Raw genomic sequence first — 23,658 nt, forward strand, 5'->3', positions numbered from 1 at the left:
TGTATAATTAGATAGACCCTGGAGTACACACTAAATTGTTACCAACTGTGTATGCTGGGATAGTTGAACATAGCCACGGTGGTCATGGGCTCCTTTTAATTTTAGGGGGGTTCTCATCTCTGAGTCTTTTCAGATCGTGGGGCAAGATGGTAACTTCCTTGTTGAATTCCTTATGTCTTTTATCCTAACTTTAAATGGAAATTTTACTCTCCTCCCTCATGTTAGTTTGGGTTGCTAGTCTCAGCACCAGTCTTCACTATGGGGGTCTGTGAGAAGGGTTTATTACAGCCTTGCTTTGATGTGCTGCTAAATGCATAAAACCTAGAAAGTTACCCTGGACCTTTTCAGGGCGAAAGAGCAAACACGGTGATTCATGGCATTTCAGTTTTTCCTATTTTTGTTTTGTTTTGTAGTTGTTTGGGTTTTGGTTTTAGCAAGGGTACTCTTAGAACGCATCTACATTTATTGAAACAACTGTGAACTTAAAACTCTTAATTTTTTAAATCAACTCAGCATTTTACAAATGTTGTCATTAGTCCTTAGACAGGGAAGAGGCAGAGAAAGAAAAGAGTGGGGAAGAAGAGATGAGGGAAAGAAAGGAGAAATCGATGAGTCATTGGTTCAAGCTCTAGCTGTGTGAAGCAGTTAACATGTTGCAATATTTCTGAGGCTGTCAGTATCTTCTGTTTTGGATTCTGTGCAAGTGATCTTTGTGTCAAAAGATTGATTTTCTTGTCATTAGGTATAGAAACGTTAGCAGAGCTCACATAAAGGAAACTGATGAATAAGTCTAGTCTGTTGTTTTCCAGCAAATAGTTTTGGTATCTAAGGCTACAGAGCTTCTCACTGAGAGGGGATGCCCTGTGGAGGTAAGATGCACGCATGCCTGGTTTCCACCTCATGGCTCCAGTGTCCCACAGCCTTCTGAGATTTGTAGTAAGCTGGGATGATCTGTAGCTGATGCTTCGTGTATATTCTTTGACCTTCATGACTTTGATTGATGCTGGAGTAGAGCATCAGTGATGGTTGTCATTTGCACAAGCCCCTTTCTATGCCAGGGTGGCCACAAACGTTTAGTATTTCTTAGCACTCAAAACAGTGTGACTTTCTAAAAATGTAAGATTTCCAGACAATCTAAAGCATGGAGTTTTAACATGAAAAATCAGAGGGGTTCGGATAATTCACTTAAGTTTATTGTTTTCCAATTACTCTTAACTGAAAAAAAAATTTTTAGTAAAAGTTGTGATTTCCTTGCTAAACATTCTTAACATCATTTTGCTAATAAATATACTTAGGAAAAAGTCTTGAAGTACAGTTTAACTTGATAACACGAGCTATTTTTTAAGAAGCGAGCAATTATAAATTTTGTATTTTAGGGAAATTTTGAATTTATAGAATAATTACATAATTTGTGTAACTATTTTAGCACGACCTGACCCATCCTAACCGAAATTAATGTTTTAGCAGAAATGTAGTCATTTGCATTTATGTTCTTCAAGAGTTCATCATTTCATTCATTCATCCAGACATTCCATCCCAGAACAAACTCTTATCACCTCTACCAAGAAGTAGCAAATTTATTCATAAGTATATAATAAGCTAAGTGTGCTAGCTCAAGAAGCTTAGAAACTAATGTTAGTAATCGTTAACATTTCTATAATGTTTTATAATTTATTAAACAAATACTATGTCTATCTCCTACTCAAATTCTTACTTCTCTATGCTCACTCCATCTCATTCAGTCTAGTCACTGGTTGAGTATTTTATTATCCACACCCCGTTTCCTTACAGGAGAGAATCTTGAAGAACAAGAAAGTCTTATACAACATTGTTCATGATCATGTTCAGGGACTTAGAAGGTGCCTTACAGAAGTACAGATTAGTGGAGAAAGCACAGGCCGTTAAGTGTTTCCTGGCTATGCAAGCCTAGCTAAGACACAAAACACAGTATTTCCTTTCTTGGGCAATAGATCATGTTGTATAGGGCTCTTTAGGATGACGATTTCTGAACAAGGAAGGTAGAAAGGGTGTGCTCAAATGGACCTGCCATTTGACACCCATATATTTTTGGGAGGCCACTATGAACCAGTCACTCGTCTAGAACCTGAGACCAAGATTGATTAATACATAGTCTGAATGCTTACATGCTAATTGTCCGACATTGGGAGGTGACAAGGAAATAGTGCCTGATACTTTGACAATGTTTTCAAACATCTCTCCAGTCCTCATCCTGCCCATCCCTCCATATTAGAGAAACCTTACCTAAGAATTAGCCATAAGAGCTATGTTATATCCCTTCTGTGGCTGTGTGCACACAGAGAAGGCATCCATGTAAGTTGTCATCCCTAGAGCTTCCTTTACATTCTTTGAAATTAGGGCACATGCCCTCGTTTGTGAATGAACACAAAGGCAGTTTTGTACTGGTTATATAAGGTTTGTTTAAAATCTATGAGTTAGTAGTTAGAGTCAGAGGCTACCAAGCCCTCTCCATTCACATAAGCAAGTGAATATTCCCTGAGATTAGAAGGGGAGAATGCAAACCCTGAACTCTTTAAGAGGTGTGTACATGTGCGGTTTTCTACACCTGCCCTGACAACAATTCTAATATTTATTAGGAGGCATGTATTCCAGAAGTGGAATCAGTGCCTCGAGAATTTAATGGAGCCAATCAGTAGAACTTTATGCTACAGTAAATATCCTTGCTGTCAGGCCGCAAGTAGCAGGTTCGATTCCCATCCTCCTCACCTCACACTTCTGGGTGTTAAGTGCCAACACACATATCACTCCTGGCCTGTCCACAGAGTCTGACTGAGTCCACCATGCTAATGAGATGTTTGGATGGCTATTGTACTCTTTCTTTGTTAATGGCCATGTAAAATCCATCCATGAATCTGAAAAAAAATATCTTAAAAATTGGTACAGTTCCTTTTCCAAAGAAAAGATAGACTTGTCTTGATGGAGTCTTGACGGCAGCAAATTGAGAGGAACTGAAAGCAAAACAGCCTACTCAAGGTTAGACAGTGACTGGAGTCATTTCATGCACTTAAACAATATTTAGGATGACCCTATGTAAACTCGTATTATCACTTAAAGCCGGTGTAAAAATATACCCCATCTGTTGTGCTAGGCCTGCTGTTGCTTGCCACATTTCTCTGACAAGCTGTTACCTCAGTATAGAGCGAGAGTATACATTTTGGAATCCGGAATTCGAGTTTGAAAAAAAAAAATGGTATCTGGTACATATGGACTAGATTCTGTTCTTCCAAATGTGGATTTGTAACCTCATTTATTCTTAAAGATGATGTGTTAAATTGGGGCTTTTTTTCTTTTTCTTTTTCTTTTCTTTGTTTTTTTTTTCTTTCCCCCCCAATATCCTGGGTTGTTGGTATTTGAGGGATTTTTAACTTTTTTTTTTCATTACCTGGAGCCTGGAGTTCTCATAATTTTATGCCTTTCACATGGACAATGTGCAATAAGAGATTGTTTAGTTTACATCTGTCACATGACACACAGAGTTGGTGCGAGGAGTTGTGAATAGCATAGCTGAGTTCCAAGCCACTCCATGTAGTCTGTTGTCTGTAGATTTGCAGGTATTAAAGACAGACTTAGGAAAGATAGTTTGTATAATTGCTTCTAAACAAGTGAATTTGAAGCTTAAGGACTCTAATTCCAGGCTTTCTAGTGGCATGGAAGCAGCCAAGAGATAATCTGCTTTCTTAGAGCATAAGAGGCAAGACTAGGGGTTATATCCTCAGGTGTCCTGTTTTCCTCTCTGCTGCATGGATCTGGGAATAGCACGTTTACCTCGGAATTGCAGGCTAGCACAGCAGTGCTGGATCACTGAGCAATTTGCTCTTGTTTCCAAGGGCCAGTCACCTTGCTTTCCTGCTGAAATACTACAAAATAACCAAAAGGTTTTTTAAAGAAAAGAAAAGAAAAGAAAAGAAGAGAAGAGAAGAGAAGAGAAGAGAAGAGAAGAGAAGAAAAGAAGAAAAGAAGAAAAGAAGAAAAGAAGAAAAGAACTGTGCAGGATCCTTCTTAAAATGTAGTGTTATAATTTCTCAAAATTTTTCTAAACTTAGGTTTTTTTGTTTCCTTATAGTTTGGCTTTTTTGTCCATTTTGTCATTTGTTGTTTTGTTTTTGTTAAATATAACCTAATAGCTTGCTCAAACGATGGCATTTTATTTATTATTGTATTCCACTATTATTCATTACGTGACTACTGTTTTCTAAAATTTGGGCTACAAGGTCTGCAGAAATGCAAACAGGAGTCCAGCAGAACATTCAAATAATGTCTATACAGTCAGTTGTGTGGAGACTTTAAGCATTAAGAAAATACTCAAATTAAAACCCATGTTGTTTATTTCTCCAGTCAAGAGACTTTTGTACTCTACTTTGACGTCTGTGGTCACTGTTATCCAAGGCTACTTCAGACTGGTATTTAGGGCCTAAACAAATCCCACACAAGCATTTTTGACACCAGCATCTCATGTTGAACCAGCCTCGCCTCTGCATTGGCACGCATGCTGCTTCCTCCTACCCATTATACATTTGCTATTGAATTGAACACATATGGTCAGTGCTAAAGCTTTGACCACAATCACATTTGAAGGTTCCACTAATTTTTGAATGTAGTTTCCTTATCACCAATTTAGATAACTAGAAATCTGGGGTAAGAAAATGTAGTTGAAGCTGTAAACTCCCCCATCTCCTGCCAGCAGCTTTTTGTCCTGGTCAGTGCTGTGATTAACACTGTCCCTTTGTGAGCCTCACTCCCTGGTGTTTTCTTCCATCCTCTTTTTGGCCTTGCTCTCATTGATGCTTCTTGGCAGTTGTGGGTTTCTAATCTAATGGGCCAATTGCAATTCCTTCCACAGCCTTCACATAAATTGTCTTTTTCCCACATACTTATTTATGCAGTTTAGCTCCTCCTACTTTGTCTCATCCACCCCTTAAGTCATTCCAGTTTTCCTCTGTTGGGTCAAGTACCACTGTAGCCCTTGTTTGCTACTTTGTGAGTTCTTCTTTATTCCACCTTTCTCTGTTCTTTTCCTTCTACCCTTTAACCCTCTAACACTAGATAATCGAGGAAAAAGGAAAGAGATCCCTGAATAAAGACAGCAGTCAGAAAAGGGGTGACGTTATCATTAGATTTTGCGGGTTGGGGCATCAAGTTCCTTGGGGCAAGTTTGATCTTTGCCTTCAAGATGTTACTTCTTCTTCTTCTTCTTCTTCTTCTTCTTCTTCTTCTTCTTCTTCTTCTTCTTTTTCTTCTTCTTCTTCTTCTTCCTACTTCTCCTCCTCCACTTCCTCTTCATCCTCCTAATTATTCTTATCCTTATCCTTCTCCTCCTTCCCCCTCCTCTTCCTTCCCCCTTCCCCTTCCCCTTCCTCCTTCCTTCCTTACTCCTCTTCTGCCTCTCTCCCTCCTCCTCCTTTCTTCTTTTCATACAACTACTTAACTACCACCAACAATCAACCAACCACCTCTCCCAGTCCTTGCATTTATCTACCCTCAGAAAAGTTCCCAGAATTCCAATCATCACATAATCACAGAAACTATCTGCAGGTAGCAAAATTACACCCCAGCTAGTGCATGAGACAAATTATAGTCATCTGCTGTGGGCAATCTGACACAGTGCCATATCCTCACCTCTGTGAGCAAAAATGAAACTCATTCTTATAATATTTCTGTGATGATGTGAAATCTCAGCTTTCTGCTCCAGTCACCATGCCTGATGTTTGTGGTCATCGCTCCTTGCCATGAGGGACTTCAGTCCCTCTGGATTCATAAGTCAAAATAAATGCCTTTTCATATGTGTGAAAGAAAGAGAGAAAGAAAGAAAGAGAGAAAGAAAGAAAAGAAAGAAACCAAAATTCCAAAATTTCACTACAGTACTACAGAACTGAAACAAGGCTTCTGCCTCCTTTATGGGACTTACTAAGTTTTGCTCTGACCTATGATCATATCTCAGCACATTATAATTGACTGTGTAGTAAAGGTAATGTTCATATTTACCTACAACTTATCTCTCTTTCCTAATAGATGTATAAGGAACAAGTTACTTTTGTTTAATGTTTCTTATCCCTTCACAAGTTCCATGAGTACCTTGACAATCACATTGAAATTTGTAAGAATTGACAGTAAATGAGGAATAATTATCAGTGTTGCCTTCAGTTAGTAGGGTTTCAATATTTATTGACATTTTTCTTTTGTTTTTGAGATTAGAATTTTATCATTTCTCCCTGTCCATTTCTCCTTCCAAAGACAACAATACTGTCTATGAAAAACATAAATTCAGTTCTGATCCTACAATAGAAAATTTATACATTGAAGTGATAAAGGAGAAAGATTGTTAGTTTCAGAATTATCCCATTGCCCTCTTTGCTTATGAAGTAGATTCTGAGACTTATTCTACCCATTTCTCTTATTGTATTTTGAAGTGTGACTGTTAAATAGCCATTGATTCATGTTGCATTGATACCCACAGGTGTATTTTTAATATTTTGCTGATATAGGGCCCAGTCTTCATAGAGGTATAGAAAGCTGCACGCCTGAATTCGCTGTAGTCCTTGCAGTCGCATTTGGATATCACACAGACTGATCATTTACTAGCAAATCCCAGCTCTGGAAATTACAGAATTTGCATTATTTGCTTCATTTGGGGGACATATAATTGAGGTATAAATTTTCTTCAGTGGTCTTAGTTAACACTGCCATACGGGAGATGAGAAGATATTCTTTACAATTGTTTATATACATGTACCTGCGAAGCCTCAATTCATCTTCATCTTCGCATTTTAAATGTTTTTCTGCTCATAGTTTAGGATTCAAGGGATGTAACAAGTCTGAAGTGTCTGTACACAAATTTCACTAGGGACTCAGAGGAGTGGAAACAAGGAAGCTATTCCAGAAGGCAGACTATGGGTTTATAATCTTCCATGATGCTAATAGACAGTTTCCCCAGTATTCCTTGTCGTAGCATTTGTCTTTCGTTTATGGATTGTTATAGCCATTATTATTATTTTAAATCACCAGATAGAGCATATATAGAGCAAGGGTGGCCATATCTACATTTACCCCCTCATGACTCAGCCCCCTGGGCTTAGTATATTGTCTCCTAGGCTCTAGATTGGCAACGATTTTATTAGTTTTTAGAACTGTGTCTATTATCATTTGGACAGATGTGGAGTTTAAGAACCCCAGTAAACGTTCTTTTTATCTTCCCCTTGCTATCCTGTGGAGGGAGCAGGGGATTTTTATCTGTACCAATTGCTCCTCCTGGCAACTGGTTCCTATACCCTGTCCCAGGCAGAGATGCCCCTGTAGTCATCAGTGGGTTATCTGTGCCTCTCCTCCTCAATGGGCTCTTGAATTGCTTGTTTTCACTGGTTTGTTCTCTGTTCAACTGCTTAGACAGCACAGCTTAGCATTACTTCTGGATCTGCTGTAAAAACAACAGCAGTTTTCTCTTCTAGAACTGGATTTCAGGAGAGGAATCACAGCCACTGAGTCACCACACAAGGACTATCTATCTATCTAAGAAGGAGTCACTTCTTGCTTCATACAAATCTACATTCTAGCTTCTACACCTATAGCTTAAACTAAGTTCATTTATTTAATTAATTGATATTTTTACTTCCCCTCCATCTCATTTTACCTTATTTGCTGAGAACCCATAATATGTGATATCATATAGGTAGAGTGGGACCTCTCCTTTCTAGGAAAGGAAGTAACTTGTAAATAACTTCCCTATAAATGACAAACATATTTTAAACTATCATGGTGTTTTGGGTTGTTTTGGGTTTGTTTGTTTGTTTGTTTTTTCCAAGTGGAAGGATATGTATTTCTAACCAGGAGAAATGCGATGTGAAGTGGACAAATTCTGAAGAATTGTATTTTCTTTTATAGCTCCAGGGTCCCCTGTGCCTTCAGGGGATTGCACAGTCCCATAAATGACTGGGGATTTGTATAACAATGTGAGAGAATGGTGAAGACACCATCCACCCACATCAGTATTAGATAAGTTACTAAATAGTTATGAACAGCTCAATACTCTGCAATCTCAGTACTTGTCCAAGAACGTTATATTCCCTCACATAAACTTATATTGAAAATAAGGAGACTTATATTTTAGGTCTTTGTGTGATTTTTAAACTCTGGTGTTTGGGCCATTAGGCAGGGTTTCCATGCCAGCTGCTATTTGAAAGCATAGATAGTGCCGGTTCTTTCCCTCATAGAGTCTGCATTCTGTGGCCCTTCCTGTCCTTTTGGCAGAATGGAGGAAATGTCCCTGTAGCATGTTGCTCTTCTGCCTGTTGAGGATGGGAAATGGCAGGGAGCTGTGCCTTTTCTGAAGCGAAGCAGACTGGAACACAACCCAGTCTCAGTGCAGAGACTCTTGCTCACTGTTCATTTATTGTAATTTCCTTATCTTGTATGCATGGACGCTCGAGTGACATTCCCTCACCAGAAGACGAGTAACAGAATGTCCACCCTTGCATGTTGTCTCTATGTTGTAGAGAGCACCATCCACAAGTTAGTATAGACAGGAACTATATTCACTAGACATGTCATAACAAACACTGTAGCTTCCAGAAATATAGTTAGGTACCCTTGCTCTTCTGGAATTACCTGCAAGGTTTCATACCAACTGTACCATCCCATTCATGAGCAGTGATCCTTGGTTAGTGTCCCTACAATAAGTACCCTCTAGGACATCAGAGGTACAATGATTTTATAAAGTTCCCTGGACATGTTGTACCCCTTGCCCAGGAGGCTCCTAATAATCGTTCCTCCCATCCTCAAACACACTTCCCCACTTCATGGCTGTGAACACTCTAGGTAAATGTTCACTAATTTTTGATAATTACTGTTTCTATTTGATCTTTGAAGTGTTGGGGATTTATCTAGTTCAGGGCTATTTACTCATTAGTCCAACCACTCTCCCTCTGAGCTACATCTCCAGCCCCACACTTCAGCATTTCATGAATAGTCCTAGTCCTTTTTATTCTCGCCCTTTATATACATAGAAAAATGCCCTATCTCTCCACCCTTGCAGCCTGCATTGGGTATAGAGTCATGCATTAACATACCACAGTCTGCAGTATAATTTACATCGGGAAGCTTTTCATTTCGAAACCTCAGTTGGTTTTGGTAATGCTGAGGTACCCAAACTCCAGCGGAATTAACTAACTATTGAGCTATTAGTAAAAATAAGAAGGAAAGGTAACAGAATGAGCAGCTGTTTTGCATCAAATGCTGGGTAAGCACTCCTCATGTATAAATTCCGATTTCCTTGCTAAGTGGAATGCCATCTCATCTGATAAAGTCAAATCTGGAACCAGAAATACTCAATACATTGTGCCATTGTGGTTAGCAAAACTAAGCTTTGAACTCTGAAGATCATTTATTGCAAGGTCTCTATTCTTTCTCTTCATGAAATGGCAAAATGGCTCTTCTGATACTAATGGCTCAAATCATTATGCTTATCGACTTGCAGATGTAATCTAGAAGTAGTTTAAAGCAACATCTACATACCGACATGCTAAACATATGTTCTCCTTTGATTCCTCTTGCTGTGATGAACACAGCGACCAAAAGCAACATGGAGAGGAAAGGTTTATTTCATCTTGGTCCTCCATCAAGGGAAGAAAAGACAGGAGCTTAAAACAGAAACTTTGGAGGTCTACTGCTCTTGGCTTGCCCCGGGATTGCTTTCAGCAACCTTTCTTATATAGCCTGAGCCCACTGACCCAGGAATGGTACTGCATGTAGTGGTCTGGGTCCTCCTACACCAATTAACAATCAAGAACACTCCCCCCCCCCCAGACATACCAACAGATCAGAGTGATGGAGGCGTGTCTTCAGTGCAGGTTCCCTCTTCCAGTTATGTCAGAGTTTAGCCATCACAAATGAGTAACTTGTTCAGCATGAAAGGATAGGACTCACCCTGCTCTGCTCTGCCTTAGTTAAAGAGATAGAAGGATTGAAAATAGCACTTCCGACTCTGGTACTGTTGGCTGCAGCACACTGGGCATGCCTTGCTGCCAGAGCAGCATTAGTGGCCACTCATCAGTCTCATCAGTCAGCTTTATTTTCTGTTCAAAAACTAAGCATCAAAAACGAACCTGGATGGGGCACAGAAGGAGTTGGTAGGAGGATAGAGTAATAGAGATATAGTGCTTAACTATGACATTCTCAACAAAATTCCTTTTTATAAAAACTGAAGGAAAGTGGACCCAGGAGGGGAAAAGAGTAAGAAAGAAAGACCCTGAATGGCCCCAACCAATTAGACATGCTTCAGGCCTGTGTCGTATATGCTCTGTTCAGAGTGCTGTGGGAAAATGTGTCAAATTTAGAAGCCAATATGCCAAAACTGTAGCCTTGCCTCCACCACTGAGTCTCGACAGCAGCATGCCCGTGTAGGCATTAGAGTGCACACTCAAGCTGCACTCTATGGTACAGACAGAGTCCAAAGCTCTTAGTAGGCTGTCCTTTTCCATTACATGAGAATGTGTTGGCCAGTAGGCATTGGAAGAGGTGTGGAATCCTCACCTTGTAACTTAAGCTCCCTAGAACCATACATTTCAGTTCTTTGCATTGAGTTTTCCTCCTTTGTGTCTTGTGCATCGGGGTTCTCTCCATCCTCCAAGCCAGTTTCAGGTTTAATCATTGCCATGGGTGTGATCGTAGGAGAAGAGTAGAAACAGCAAAGGTTCACTGGCTTCTGGGTTGGGCTCTGTGTGGATTACATGGGTGACTAGGATATAATTTTTAGGGAAAAGCAGGAGAAAAGGCAGAGTAGCCAAGTATGGTGGCGCATGTCTTTAATCCCAGAACTTGGAAGGCAGAGGCAAGTGGATCTCTGTGAGTCAGAGGCCAGCATGGTCTATAGAGAGAATTCCAGGACAACCAGGGCTACAGAGAGAGGCCCTGTCTCAAAACAACAACCACAAACATTTGTGAGAAAATATGGCCTTGATTACCATATTCTGATGGTATATCTCTTGAAGATAACTACTCAAAAACAATATCTTACAATTACTCAGAGGGAACTGTAAATTATTGGAACAACTACAGATTATTTAGGTAATTCAGGATACCCAAACAAGAGGCAGGTTCTAGCAAACCTCAAAAATATTTAATCTCCCACTGTTTGCTCCCACTTCTGTTTTGTTTGTTTTTTTGAGACAGGGTTTCTCTGTAGAGCTCTGGCTGTCCTGGAACTCACTTTGTAGACCAGGCTGGCCTCGAACTCAGAAATCTGCCTGTCTCTGCTTCCCGAGTGCTGGGATCAAAGGCGTGTACCACCACGCCCGGCTTTGCTCTCATTTCTTAGGTAGTTTAGCAAGTAGAGAACACACAACAGTTACTACTCAGTTTGATCAGGGTTGAGCTCGAAGTGTGCTTGGGTCAGACAGGTGTCTTCCACTTCTCAGAGTCTAGGTAAGATTCTGGGATAGTTTACTAAGAGACCAGGGCTTGTTTGGGGAATGGCAGACTCTCCTGTGCCTAACTCTGAACTGTTACCATTCAACCAACTGAAACATGAAAAGCTATTTGAAAAATTCCCAGAAATAATTATTTTACTTTTTATTGTTTCTAGTATACAGTACTATAGTTCAGTTCCAGGATCTGCAGAGGTCCTCTCTACCAAGCCCTTTTACCACATTGCTGGCTTGAAACAACAGGTCTTTTCCACTCTGAATAAGGGGCTGAATGAATGGGTGGCTGAGACACTTTATACACTACTGTAGCAAATGAAGCTCTTTGTCTTTCCATTGTACATTACACATTTACTTTTGTATGACTTATTTTATGTATATGATACACTGTAGCTGTCTTAAGACACACCAGAAGAGGGCATAGAATCCCATTTACAGATGCTTGTGAGCAACCATGTGGCTGCTGGGACTTGAACTCAGGACCTCTGGAAGAGCAATGGGTGCTCTTAACCACAAAGGCATCTCTCCAGCCCCACATTATACATTTCTGTAGCTGTAGACATGTCAAGAGTAAGTTAATCCTGAATCTTAAGGAGAGAAAAAGATGCAGGAAAGGCAACTAGAACCAAACTAGAGACATTAATTTGTGAGTCATCTGATGGAGGGAGGAAGTTTAACTTTTCCCCACAGTAAACATGGGGGCTGGTCATTTCTTGGCTTGGGAGAAATAAGTAGAAAACCCAATACAGTTGTGACTTCTAACTTGAATACTGAGGAGCAGGTGAATTTGCATATGACCATAAATGTGTCACATTCTATTCCGTATGGTCACTTTGTACATGATGTTCAAGCTGTCTCCTCTATGGGACACAAAGTTAATAACAGTCATGGCTGTTGGATGGGCTCCTTGTTAAACACACTGCACTCTGCTCTCTCTCCAGCAGAGGCGTTCTGAGCATCTGCAGCCCTTGCTCTCTCAAGGTCACCACCATGACCATCTGTTAATATGCTCTGCTGAGATTCAGTCATTCTTCTCTCATCTCCCCTCAGGCTGTCAGCTGTCCTCTCTGCTGGGACTAAGCGGCCTCTCACAGTCTTCCCCACCACCTTCAATTGCTTATTGGTTCCAATATCCTCTGGTGTGAGGAAGAAATAACAACAAAATGGGCACTTGACTCATTGGTGAATAGGAGCTGTAAGCGTAAGAGACAAGCCTGCCCGAGCATCAGTCACAGAGGAAGGCTTTTGCTTTCACCATTTTACAAAGAGAGCTGTAGAGACTGTGTTTCCTGCTGCTTCAATTTCTCCGCCTCCTTCCATATCTCCACCATCATTTTCCTCCTCTTTCTAGTTCTCTAGAATGTCTTGAAATGTGACAGCTACATACTGTCACCCTCGCTCCGTGCAGATTTTGTTTTTCTATCACAACAATTGGAAGGCCATCCCTAAATCAGATCGTTTTAGATTGTCTCTGTTCTCGGTGGCTTTAACAACACAGTGACTCAAAGCTGCATACAGTTGGCAGCTTTCAGCCATTTATTTGGACTACCAAGCAAGAATGCTCACAGCCTTTCTGATGAACGAAGACATCTTTATTTCCAGTTCACACCCTTCATCATAAGAAGGGTATTTGAAGGGAAGCCAAAAAGCATACTTCTCAAACTTCATGTTTCACATGCTTGCAGGAATTGGGGATAATTCCTTACCCCAGCGTCTTCACAATTGTGCAGTAGAAATTGACAGTAATGTACTCGCGGTCCACCAACAAAGAGAAAAACTATATATGCTTCATTTACTTCATAGGAAAAGCTTCAGTTTTCCACAATTGTATTTTTGGAAGTGACTAGTGTATATACTCCATGGAGAGGAACAAACTTTTTTATTTTTTTCATTTTATTTCCTTACTGTCTTTGAAAGGGTCTCCATTCTGGAGGCCAAAATAGAGCCTCTGTAATAGTTACCAGAAACTTTTTTTGAAATTAGAAAAACTATGTTCAAGAAACACAGATCTTATTCCATGTTAGTGAAGGCTACAACTTGGGGGCTGGAACAAGGAGATTTCCTGCATTGGCCAAAACTTAAAGAGCTAAATTGAGAACCCTATGCCATCGCTGCTGTCTGCATTTCCCTCTGTGCACTGGGAACCACCTAGGGTCTCCAGGCCTTGTTTCGTGGCCAGGACAAGCTTTGCTGCTCCTGAAACTGCACTTTCTTTCCAGAAGTCTCCTCTCCACATCCAAGAATGGCCATGTATTTGCACACTCTTTGAGATGGCTTTCCTTGTATTGACTTATATCACTGACAGTATGAATTTATTTTGCACCTTGTCTTTATGATCTATAAACCTTCTGAAGGCCAGATCTACTTCTAACTTACCTGATTCATTTATGGGTCTGCCCCCTAATGTACTTTTCAAAAAAGTACACATTTATGGGAAGACACAAGGATGGATTACTTCTAGAAAAGTTTATATTGCAATCCCTACTATAACAATATTAATAGATATTGTCACAGGATGTCATGTAGCCCAGGCTGGACTTGAATTAATAATATTTAAAACTCAAACTCCCAAATCCTTGCATGCAGGCCTGTCCTACTATGTGGAGCTGAATAGGCACTTTGGACTTGAATGCCTTTTGTTGTTTACAAAGTTCTTTTACGTGCATTTCTGTGTAGTTCAGCACTTATCCTATGCTATGCACATAAGTGTGTAGTATAAATGTGTATGTGTATCCATTTTGTGTCTGTGTGTTGCTTATATTGAACAAACTCACACATTCATATACAAGCTGAGTTCTGTAAGGGAGAAGCTGCTATGTTGGCTGCTGGAGCCTCACTTCAGCACTTGGCAAGAAGGAAAAGCTCAGGGAGGATTTGTTAGCTGAAGGAATCAAGTTATTACCTCGTTCAGGCTTCACCATAATCATCCAAAGTGCATAAAGTCCATATTGTATCTTGTGTCTTTTCAAGTTAAAAAACTGAGTCCCAAGGACCTGCTCAGGGTTTCAAAGGTACACAGTGGCCAAACAAAAACTTGAACCCTAGCTTTCTAGATCCATAACCTTTCTTCACTGACTTCTGGGAATTTTCTATATTAATAGCAATGCATGAACTATCTCACGAGGAAAAATTGCTTCCAAATTTAAATGCGTGATGCATATGCAGGAAATCACTGACTTTTCAATCCAAGGGTAATGCGGTTGGTGTGACTTTCAGGGAATAGGGCTTTCTTTTACCCACTCTTCCTGATGGGCATGTGTCAGTGCACACAAATGCATACCATACATCCCTCACTTCACACTTTCCGAGGCTTCTTAATTCCTCCTCAGGTTCTCCATGCTCTGGTGTCTTTTATAGCTTCTGCTGGACCAGGCACCCACATGACATTTGTTATTGGGATGTCAGCAAGTGTAAAGACTGTGGGAAGAGAGAAAGCTGACCCATCTAATGTAGACGAGAGCCTGGTACTAGTAGAAGTTTGCTTCCGTCCTGATTGTAGCTCATGGCAGGAAGCAGAGTAAAGCCTTTATTGATGACTAAGTTGTATTGAATATTACAGCATGTCACTAATCGCCACGAGACCCTAATGGAATACCATTCTTACTGAGATGGGAGCCAAGGTTCAGCACTGGAGAGAGGTGACACAAACACCACAGCCAGGGAAGGGCGGCCTTAAGCCCTGTGCCTAGAACACACGAACCCTTACACTGAAATTGGCCGCATAGTGTAGGTGTTTGCACAGTCACTTTCTCTTCTTGGGAAACTATCTCTTGTGTTCTTTAACACATCTTTGTAAATGAGAAAAAGGCACACAGTGCCCTGAGATCACAGTAAAATACAAGGGAACTATATTCATTTCCCATATTCCCATATTCAGACAGACAGACAGACACACACACACAATTGAAAAATCTTTAAAAGGATTGCTGTGGGGAACAAATGATGTCCTACGTGGCTCAGCAGTTGAGATCTCACTGCTCTTGAAGGAGATGTGAGTTGGTTCCTAGCACCCAGGGTTGATAGCTCATAACTGCCAGAACTGCATTCCCAAGGAGATCTGACGCCCTCTACTGGATTTTATGAGCACCTGCACTCATAGATCCCTCCTGACCAGAGTCTGTCTCCTTGCCCATCTCCCTGTCTCTGTCTTTCATAGGGAATGTTAAAATAATCTGATAAAATACAAGAGAAAAGTAACATTAGCTTTTAATCTAAAGTGCATGTGGGTAGGGTGAGTCACTGAAAATTGTACAAAAGAGATCTTAAGTTCTGTAGGATGTTTCAAAGTCTGTGGAAATGCAGTGAGTAGCCCAGGAACTCTGTAAAAGCCTATTTTGGTGCTCGGGGTAGACAGATGGTAATAAGGTAATGGGATGTCTAGTCTATGCAGATTCACAAGTCTGGTTCTGCATTTGACCATGAGTCAGGCCTTGGACATGGTTTCTCCATGTAGACTTATTTCTTTCTCTTTTCGTTTCTCATAAATGGCTACGAAGACTTGCTGGAAGCTGTGTGTGGTTCTTTTTACTGAAATTATCATTTGGGGAAACACTTGTTCTCTAAGACTTACTGAACTCCACCCCACAAAGCATGCCCCCTACTCAGATGTCATCTCCTGTACATCATTTGGAAGATGGATTATTGGGGTTTCCCACCAGTCCCCAGCTCAGTTTCTATTTCCAAATTCCGGCTGCCAGTTCCATACTTGGTTAAGATCCTGCTTCTGCCTGGTATCCTAGGGAAACAGTTTGTAAGGGCTGCTGTGTCCATCTGCCTTCCTGCCTGAGTTTTTGACTATACACCCTGATTATTTCCTAATCTAGAAGTGAATCACAAGACTGCAAATGCAGGGAACAGCCTTGAAATATGTTCAGAGTGTGAATACTTACAGAGTTAGGCCTGAGAGTGTAGAGCAAGACACTTGCATTTGTGACTCTACTTATGTATATATTTATAGGCACTTTGATAAAGCCAATGTAAGTGCATACATAGTTGGGCTGTGTATCAAGAAATCTTAATTTTTAAATGCAGAGACATTACAATTACAGTGTGAACATGGACCTGGAAACCTCCCTGCACACCATTCCCAGTCAGCTGTGACATTGTTCAAGGGACCCTTGGCTTGAAGTTGTCAAGATAAGATAAGTTGGTTAGCTTCAGGCTGTATCTCTTCATCTACAAGAAGCCCATCCTCCACTTGTCATGGGAATTTTGAGCCTTTGTCCTAGAATTTTTTTTTTGACCAAACTAACTTGTTAAATAATATATTCTACAGTCTTGGTTTTATACTCCTAGATACATAGGTATTATACCATCAGAATCATAATTTGGGGTGTAGTGGTGAATGTCTGAAATCCCACACAGCAGGATCCAGAGGTCAGGAACATTATGAGTTACAAAACAGGACTATATCACAAAAGCAAACAATGTAGAGTAATATAAGCAGTATCCTAGACAGATTTGATTTTTATATCAATAAACAGTCTTCTACCAGATAAATCTGTATACTTTTCAAGCTTTGAAAAGTTTGAACCTTACTCCTAAATTTCCATCCAGCACACTTAATATGAACAGCAGGTTATTAAAAATTTACCTATTTGGCTTGTAAAACTTTGGAGCCTAGTTGCTAAATTCACCATTGGACATTGTTGGAAGTCAAAGATGAGCAGAAAAGAAGAAAGCATAGGTTTTGACATTTTTGAGCACACTAACCTTGTCCTTGTAGTTATTCTAGCCAGTACAATGCTAAGTAAGATCCAGAAGATGTAGTGAGTAGGTGAGCTGGGCCTCTCACTGGAAGCTTGTGAATAAAAATGTTTGGAAGGGTAGACAGCCTAGGTCTTATCATATCCCTAGCATTAGAGATGGAGCCCTTAGCAGCTAGAATCTGGTGTTTCATTTAATTACTTTTCAAAATGCCGTTACCAGAATTTTTATGTAAATACATATTTTATTCCCTGAGGCATGTTAATATGAAATCAAAATTATACAACACTGAAAGGAAAACACAATTTCCTTTCTTTTCACCAGGTCTCTCTAATGTGTTGTTGAAAACATGCTATAGGATGGTGAAGATGCTCAGACTGTGCCTGTGATTCCTGAAGTATTTATACTACAGAGCCATAGCACCATGTCATCATGATGATCGTCAGGCAGCTCACAGAATGCAGTTCAGTAGACTATGGGCTTAGCAGTGATCCTGAGCTCCCACTGTAGGAAGTGCCGCTATCCTTAGGGAAACAGGCCCTAAATTGACAGGCACAGAGCTACACTATGTGGTATTCAGTGGTTGATGACTCAAAGAGACATGGCTATTTCTTATTATATGTTTATATGTCAAACATTGTTCGTCTGTCTTGTTACCCACATCATTCCTAGAACAGACCTTGCATGTGTGGCTGCTACAGTTATCTTCATTTTTAGAGGGCACTGAACCGTAGAGAAGGTGAGTTATTTGCCCAAGGCTATACAGTTAACAATAATTGAGTTTTGTGATGTATTCTCTTGTTCTATTCTCTAAAAACAAGCTGAAAAATAAGTTATATTGGATTTGACAGGTTAAAGGACAAGAACCTGAAGACTAGTGGAGCAACCCTGCAGTGTGCAAAGGTGGGGGCGGGATGTGCAGTGCCTGGCTCCTGGTGTTCATAGTAATAGACATTACATGAGCAGTGGATGGCCTGGGAGTCAAAAATGTTCTCACAGCTGGTGTTGAGAGCATGGAGTGAGCTGATCTGGAACAGAGAGAGTAGGTGATAAATACAATGTAAACACCCTTAGGGATGGCAATCCATAATGAAGAAACCAAAGGTGACATAGTTCATTCCTTCTATTGGTTAAGTAGCAGCTGTTCTTGTCCCTGGTCATCCTTCAGAACTTGCTGGGAAGCTATCTAATACTGTTAACGCCTGGTCCTCCCCTAGTCACGGAGATAATGGTCTTTGGGGTAGAATTGCTGTGAATTCAGTCTCTAGTGATTCTGGTGAGCAGGCCTGGCTACATGACCAGCTTAGCAGAGAGATTGTATCCTGTGTTTGACATCAGAAAGCAACTGCTTAAAAATGGCATCCCAAGAGTTCCCATGTACAAACCCAAGGAAGCCTAAGCATTTCCCCGCTGGTCATCCCTTGCTCCAGCCTGTGAGCCTCAACAGGCAGGGGATTCAGGTTGCATACTTCTTCCATCCCCTCTTGGGATACTTATTCAGTTTTTCTTTAAATAATTTCTGGTTTGTCACTTTCTAGAACCTTTTATCCATGCCTGATTCTCTATGTAATTATGATTTTGATATAGTCAGGGTAATATCCCCTTGGCCTTATAGTCTAGGGCTTGGGGTCAGAGCCAAAATGTTATCATTCATGACCTATGTAATGCTTAATTTCCTCATCCATATCATGGGGGACATTAACTGCATTTGCTTCACAGGAAGTTCTGATTATTAAATAAAATATTTGGTCCAGTGCTCTCCACAGAGTTGCCAGTAAATGTAATCTTTATGATTGTGGATAATAACATGAAACACTGATAATGAATCTCGGCAAGAAAGCACTTCCTATGGCTGACTTTCTGTAGATTCCAGCCTCTACCAACGAGAATAGAAGATAGAAAATTCTAGGTTCCTTTAAGGTAAGACTCTGAATTGTCACCATGCCTTATTTTGCAGACTGACCTGTGATAGATGTTTCTGTAGAGAAACCATAAAATATTTTGATATAGTCACTCAGCCTAGGACGTCTAGCCCTAGGATCAGATAACCTTGGACCAAAGTGTTGCCTTTCATGACCTATGTCATGCTAACTTTCTTCATCTATATTATGGGATGATACCCTTAGGGATGGCAATCCATAATGAAGAAACCAAAGGTGACATAGCTCATTCCTTCTGTTGGTTAAGTAGCAGCTGTTCTTGTCCCTGGTCATCCTTCAGAACTTGCTGGGAAGCCATCTAATACTGTTAACGTCCTGGTCCTCCCCTAGTCATGGAGATAATGGTCTTTGGGGAAGAATTGCTGTGAATTCCTTCTCTAGTGATTCTGGTGAGCAGGTAGTATAAAGAACTTGTGGCGTATACAGACAAGATTGGAGAGCGTGGGAAAGTACTCATGGTGCCACACATGGTCTTAATGTAGCGAGGGCTGCACAAGAGTGCAACAAGTTACATCGTGGCTTCTGCTGGGTTTCTTATCTATCTGGTGTTTGCAGGAAGTTTGAAACAGCACAGGGGAAAGGGGAACCACAACATCAAGGATGTGAAAGCTGCATGTATTCAAGCAGGGTTTGGGCATCAGACTTAAACTAAGGGGAAAACCAAAGGAAGCTGGCTTGTGTGTGGTTAAGAGGAACAGGGGTGCTGATTGAGGGCCTCAGAGTCAAGCTCTCCAAAAGGCTCTCTCTTAGCTTTGTCTTTAGGTGTGTGCCCACTCCTGAACTCACCAGGTCACAGCGGATAATTCCAAAGTCATACAGATAGCCCAGGATAATCCCAAACAAAACAAAACAGGCATCCGTTTAGTTGTGCTTAGTCTTTCTTCCCCATGCTTTCTGCTTATTTCCAGTTTCTAAGAGACATGTTCTAGTTCCCTTCTGCCTTGTTCATTCTGCAGATGAGCAAACAGTGATGACAGGTTCTCATCCTCGGTCTCCTGGCTGCCTGTGTCCTGGACCATAGTCTGCTCTAACTCCAAGTACAGAGATGACAGACCAACTTTGGAATGTATTCAACTTCCTTGCTGAGAATAAGTCAACATGAGAACTGGTGTTCTTATCTTCAAGAATAACTGACTTCTCTTCTTTTTGTTGACCAAGTTCTTACCTTAACTGCCCCCACATAACTACTTTAGAAGAACCCATGACCTTGCTGAGAACTGCTGCATGCCAAGGAAGACTTAATTTCCTCTAAGTACTTGAGAGGAGAAAAACAATAATCTATATGATGGGCTTTTGGCTGAAACCCATATCCTCTAGAAGGTAGAACTTGGCATAACTCATGGTCTAGTTTAAAGAAAAATGTTTTGTTCTGATGTCATCTGCCTAATTAATGTAAAAGAGGATTGAATTTTTCCTATGCAATGTCATTTAGCCTTAGGTTTTAGAGTTAAGTGGCTCAGATCAATCCTGGTCTTTTGAGGCTTTGTAGATGCCCTCAGTTGGAGTGACCTGCGCCTGGTATTTATAAGGTGGTGTACTCATGACATGGGAGCAGTACAGGAATGTCCCTTCTCACATTTGCTTGTCCATGCCTTCGTATGTTGAACAGTACCTACATGCCAGGATAATTGAAGGAGGGTATTAGAATATACAGAAAATGGAAGAGGAGACTGTGTAGCAGGGGAGTCATAGACTTACTAAGTAATAATCAGTGTGTTGATGAAGAAGAGAGAAAGCTTGGGAAGATAAGCTGTTGATCTGGCTGGATTTCTATTTTTTAAGTACAAATGTTTCCTATGGCTCGTGTTTTCAATAAGATTGTATTAAAAGCCTGTTTTCATGGTGGGCATTCCACTTAAGGACAAAATGAGGAAGCATAGAGGTGGTCCCTACCTTCAAGGAGCTCACAGTCTATTGAGTTGCCTTTCTGATTCTCCCACTAGATTGTGAGCTGCTGGAGGGCAGGCACTTGAATTCATCTGAAAAGGTAGATATAATTCAGAATGAAGCTTGTGTGGAATGCTAGCTCTGTTGCTTGTTTTATGATCGTTACAGCTACTTGATTACTTTGGGGAAATGAAATGTAGAAAGATTGGATGAGCAAAGGAAGAGACAGGTTAACACAGTTTTCTACCTTAATGTTTGTTGGGACTCAGTGAATTTCGGCTGCCTGGCTCATCCCTTGATGCCTCAGGATTGGGAGGAGTAAAGGTTGAGATCTGACATCTAGTTTGGATAAGCAGCAGACCCTGTCTCTGCTTGGTCAATACTTATAATCTAGGCTGTAAGGTAAGAGCCAGGGAAAGGCTTGGGCTCTGCCCCTCAATCCCAGGAATCTACTAAGCACACGTCAGAACCAAAGTCAAAAGAAAATGATGAAATTTACTCTCTGGCCAAAATGCTATTATTTCACTGAGGAGAACCAAGTTTCTTGGCAGGACATGTTGATTTGATTGTACTTATGTAATCAATTGTATTTGCAAGTGGCATAGTCATTCTCACAAGTGTCTTAAAGGGGAGGTATTGGCTATCTCTGCTCTCTGCTTGAAACTTTTCAGAGCATTTTTACAATTCATTACTCACTTGTTCCAAATAAAGTCTCTGAAGTCCCAGTGGTAGGAGTTGTCACCCTTCACGATAGTCACTGTTTCATGAGGTATGACTAAGTCCCAGAGGAGTTGGTGACTAGCCTGAAGTCTTATAGCACATTGTGCTTCTACCTGTTTGTGGATGATATGCTAATGGCTCAGAGAAACAGAAAGAGAGAAGTGCTAATCATTTCTATCTGGCTAACACATTGGGAACTCTGAGCTTCTGTTCTGGCTTATGGTTTAGAAATTCAGAACAGAGTGTTAAAGATTGCTTCTTTGGCTTATGAAATACTGTCTTCTATTCCTGTGACTTTGACAAGGTAAACCTTGTCAGTTACGAGCATTATCTCCCATTCAGAGTATTGTCAATATTTATGTTTAACAAGCACTTAAGTCATTACATATTGTTCCTAGCAGCCATTCGTGTCCAAACCTACTTTATACATAATAGAAGCAGTGTACTCAAGAATAGGAAGGTGACATGTGGGAAGGTTAGAATGTGATCCTCTGATTTCTGAGTCCAATTTTCTTGCATGATGGAGCATCTCTGTCCCAAGATCTTGTCTCCCTGCTGTTGCTGTTTAGGAATTATAGCTTGGAAAAACCAAGTGTAAGTTTGCTGTAGTAGCATGAAGTATCTGTTGATGTAAAAAGAAAAATCACACATTATTCAAAGGCTCTGCTCATTTGTCTAAAGAAATTTATTACCTCCTATTTCTCAAAAAAAAAAAATCTATTCAGTGTTTCTTCAATGCACACATTGAGATGGAGAAGCTGGCCTAATTCCACATTCCCTTCTCTCACAAGTAATGACACATTCTAAAGGATGCTAAATAGGTTGTCAGAGACGTAGATGGGTTCTATAAATATGTACCCAAATCTCAGCAGTCAAAATCACATACAGAGAGAGGCCTGCCTCTGTGACCTTGCTTGCTGCATCTTCCTTCTTCCAGGATCACTATGGTTGTTAAAAACACAAAGGCCCAGAGCCAAACAGACCTGCATTCCTAGTTACACTTCAGCTGGCTGCTTGAAGGCCTTGGTCTCTGTTTCTTCATTTCAGTGACTTTCATTTCATCTTTCTATGTGACTCTTTATCACCACTTAAGCCTCTTGAATTTATATATTTCTTAGAAACAGTATCAACTTCACCTTAATGTCAGTTTAAACTGTTGAACCCTGGGGTATTCTATAGCATGTGTATTCTTACTTCTACATTCAAGTGCTTACCAGTGCAGTATCTGCCCATGTCTGATCAGTTCATGCTATTTGGAGTAACAGATTTCACCTTTAGTTATGCATAGACTATAACACCATGACCTGGAGCTTGGAAAGAGAGGAGGGAAAATATACCAGCAGTGACACACTTTTAAGTTTCCCCGGTTGTGCAATGGCAAGAGACTAAGGATAGGATCTTTCTTGGCTGTAGTAGCTAGCATTTTCTGCTTATACCTTGGTGCTTTCTGTCCCCATTGCTGAATGAGGGCAAAGGGGAAATACCTAAGCAGGGAAAACGGATGCATTGCAAGTATTTAGAGTAGACCTTGCCTTAGCAAATTTTAGCTGTTATGGTTTTGGGTAGATGGCTCAGCAGTTAAGAGCACTTAACTCTTAAGCTCTTCCAGAGGATCCTCGTTCAATTTCCAGCACCCACGTGGTGGCCCACACCCATCCATAACTTCAGTAACAGGAGATCTAATAACTTCTTCTGACACCCACGAGCATCAGGCATGAACATGGTACACATACATACATGCAGGCAAGACACTCATACACATAAAATAAGTAAGTCTTAAAACAATTAACTGCCATGTTGAAGAATGCCAGGGATGGGTGGTAGTGGTTTGTAGGTCCTTGTTGTGCATCTTATCTGCTTGCCTGATGTTGCTTCTGCTCCATAGTTTGTTGAAAAAGAAAAAAACAAGTGTGTGAAGCAGATGAACATTAAACACAGGGAAACAGGACCTCGAG

General features: G+C 40.6%; 1 protein-coding gene and 1 non-coding gene across 11 annotated transcripts in view; both read left to right on the top strand.

Moving 5' to 3' along the window:
• The window catches only part of Lpp (LIM domain containing preferred translocation partner in lipoma), a 599,229-nt gene that overhangs the window by 413,525 nt on the left and 162,046 nt on the right, over positions 1-23,658 (top strand). The window lies entirely within an intron of this gene.
• Mir28a (microRNA 28a) lies at positions 20,981-21,066 on the top strand. The gene has a single exon (NR_029788.1). It is a non-coding gene; the product is annotated as a microRNA 28a (primary transcript).

The sequence above is a fragment of the Mus musculus genome, chromosome 16, assembly GCF_000001635.26.
Source record: "Mus musculus strain C57BL/6J chromosome 16, GRCm38.p6 C57BL/6J".
NCBI classification, from domain to species: Eukaryota; Metazoa; Chordata; class Mammalia; order Rodentia; family Muridae; genus Mus; species Mus musculus.